Below are 3602 nucleotides of genomic sequence, written 5' to 3'. Positions count from 1 at the left end.
ATGTTAGAGAGCTGTACAAATGGGAGGTAATTTGAAGCAAAAGTGACAGAAAATTATGGATTTAAATCAGTTATCATATATAAATGCTTTAGTTGCCTGCAGATTTTTTTCTTGATTCTTATAAAACAAATACTGTTTAATAAATATTTCATGTTGATAAGCTTTAATGTGGTTGTAGATTTCTTATCGAGTACTTCAAATTTACTGTTTTTTTAAAGCAAAATAAACCTCCAAAAACTAGTTATATTTATCAAAAGGTGAAGAGAATTTCAATTATCAACTGTTGTTAAAATAGAGTATATTTATATAAATAAAATAATAATTTAAAAAGCTTTTTTTAATGACTAGTAATAAAAAAGTATTTGTTTAACCATAAATTCAAGTGTCATAATAAAGTACAAAACACGCTATCTGAAAGGCGCGTGGTTTCCATAGCAACAATGCAAAAAATTATTTTTTGCTTGCTTTTTTCTTTCATATCCTTTCTTCTGAAAATTTATATATGAGTTTCAATCAAATCTGTTTCTATGCCACTTTCCACATTTTTAACTAAATGCTCGATGCTTGCTGATTTTGACTCTTAATTACTGTATACTCTGTACAACAGGCAGTCCACTGAAAATCAGGCAATGAGTGGAACATCACATGTCATGGATTTTTATTATTTTTTGCATGTAGACTTATTAAAGCAAGTGTTTACACATGACAGCATAAAAAAATTTAGTGCTCCACTAGTCCTATTTTTGGTAAGTGCTCAAATTTAAGTGCAGAAAGGTCAACATGGGAGTAAAAACTTACTACGTTTTTATTTAAGAAATAGATAATAAGTTTATAAACTTTAATGGGAATTGAAGTGGGTCGGTCACGTGATCAAATCCTGTGAAGGCCGAAGGCCTTCTCAGAAGATTTGATCACGTACCGACCCACTTCAATTCCCATTGAAGTTTATAAACTTGTTATTTATTACTTATATATACATTTGAGACAGACAATTGAATATTTTCGAATTTAAATTATTGCACTTACCGTCCGTCGTAGATTGTGAAAAATGACGTAGGTGTAAATCGGCTTGCATGGCGGTTACGCTTCGAATTTATTAGGCTAAGGAATGTATTTCGAAGGGAATATTTTGTGAAAGGCTACTTGTGATCAATAATAGTGAACAGATTGTTGTCTGGGAATATTTTTATGTGTGAAAATTGATAATCGATGCTGAAAAGCCACAAGAAACACTTCCGAAGTTTGATGATAAAAAGTTGGAGGAATTTCGGTCACCGGAAAGGGATGGATTGATCCGATCGATATTGAGACACTTGTCCGAGCCAGTTGATTTGCAATTCGATCAAAAACATTCTACGGTTTCAGTAAATAAGAATACTTATCGTAAAACACTGATAAACACGGAGACACCGGCGACAGATTTACATTGAACTACAGTGAAGTCAACAATTCCGGGTCACGTCTGGGTGTTTCTTTGATATTTTGCAAATCTGTTCAATTTATATTTTATGCAATATATGTATTGAAAGAACAAATAGTGAGTCATCCAAACACCTTTTCCTTTTTAAAGTAGCTGCACGGGAACAATATTTACAGGGGTATTTCAGCAGGGCCTTGAGTCCCCAGTTACAAATCATTTTCTCCATTTCCTGGTCATGTGACTTCACGGTCATGTAAATTCATGGAACGATTCCGATCAAGATTTTATGATGTTGAAAAATAAAACAATTCATGCAGCTTGGAAAAAAAGGAAAAACAACAACAGAAATATGTTTAAATTATTTTTAAAACAATTACAACAAAACATTTTGAATTAAAAAATGTATAGGAATTAAAATTAATACAATAAAATTTTTTTATCAAAAAAATGCATTGGAAGGGTTAACTCGATTTTAATTTTTAGAAAAAACATTTTCCAGTCAGAATACTTTTGATAATCGAGGTAAATACATGGTTGTCGAGTGATTTTGTACATAGAAGTTTGACATGTTCATGCCACGAGATTGCGTGACCCGCAATTGGAGAAACTACTACAGTTTGATTTAATAATCATTATACTTTTGTTTGAGCAGCGATCCTTATGATTGATTTCTGAGTTGAAACTAAATGCATTTACCATACTATTTATCTAGAACTTTTATATCATCCTTTCTGCAGCGAACAAAAACGAAAGTATCCAGTCACTGCAGCAAAAATATCAAAGTCTTTAATGCGTGCGTACCAGAATTTCGATTGTCGAATGCTCTCTCTTCAAGTTTATATTCAATTTTTTTTTAATTAATTACATATAGAAAGACCAGTTCTTCATGACAAGCGTATTCATTAAGTTTTTTGCGCTTGAATTATAACACTACTGGGCATAAAATACTCGCGAGTGACCCGGAATTGGAGAAGACCCGGAATGGGCGACTCCACTGTACGAAAACGCCGAGGTGTTTGGGAGCTGTTCATGGCATGATTGCAATGATATTTTCCAACAGATTTACAAATTTATCGTGAGTAAAATTTAAAGATTAAATAAGAGATTATCATTAAAATTTAACCAAAGGCAAAGGTCTATATAAAAAAAAATAAGGATGAACGTTAGAGGCTGTGCAGCTGAAGTGAAGAAAAATGTAAACAAACGCTAGGCTCCTAGTTTTCTCTATGTACTCAGGTTGAATTTATAGCCCAAAAACTGTATGAAATACTTGTTTACATTTTAAATAAAATTATTATTATCTGAATTGCTTATTTTGTTCATTTTTATACATGAAAAGCAAGTAAAGCAGGTCATGTAATTTATGTACCGGTAGATATTATTGTGCCGTGTGATTAGGTCACGTATTGACTTCTGACCTCTGACAAACTTCATACTGAATTGACATGATATTTTCTCTCTGTATGTTTATATAATGGAGAGATACCACAAATGTATATATTTTGTTTTTATGTACCAGGTACGCCCCAGATAGCAAGCTGACGTTGGGCCGATGTTGGCATGTGGTTGGTAGATCGGCTACACATCGCGGTTGGCAGAACAATATTGGGCCAACATCGGTCCGACATTGTCATTACAACAGTCGGTGTATTGACATTGTTCCAACATCGGTCCGATATTGTAATTACAACAGTTGGTGCATTGACATTGTACCAATATCGGTCCGACATTGTAATTACAACAGTTGGTGCACTGACATTGTTCCAACGTCGGGCCAACATCAGGCACATAGCGTCGTTCTCAAAAGTGTGGGGGGGGGGGCATAGAATTTTTTTTACTTACCTGAAAAAGTTGACAAGCAAAAGGATGGGGGGGGGGGGGGTGGCCAACTTTTTTCAAGGCCAACTTCCTTTCACTTCCAATTTTTTGTTGCTATTTTTCCTTGATTTCACTATAGGCAAAGCCCCCCCTCCCCCTGTTGCTACGTGTCTGAACATTGTTATTTTTAATGTTGAAGTATGGACATCTTTGTAATGTTGGGCCGACATTGTTGAACCAATGTTGCTATGTAAACTTATGTTCAAACGTTTAAAAAAATATTTATTTAAATAAATATATTTTTTATATTCTTTGTTTATTTATTCATTTCTAGTTATTTAACCCTTACGTAGATTTTCAAAAC

The sequence above is a fragment of the Saccostrea cucullata genome, unplaced genomic scaffold (genome assembly GCF_032062105.1).
Source record: "Saccostrea cucullata isolate Sc308-1 unplaced genomic scaffold, CSIRO_AGI_Scuc_v1 ctg2416, whole genome shotgun sequence".
Lineage (NCBI taxonomy): Eukaryota > Metazoa > Mollusca > Bivalvia > Ostreida > Ostreidae > Saccostrea > Saccostrea cuccullata.
The sequence above is the reverse complement of the archived record's forward strand: the minus strand, read 5'-3'. Positions refer to the sequence as shown.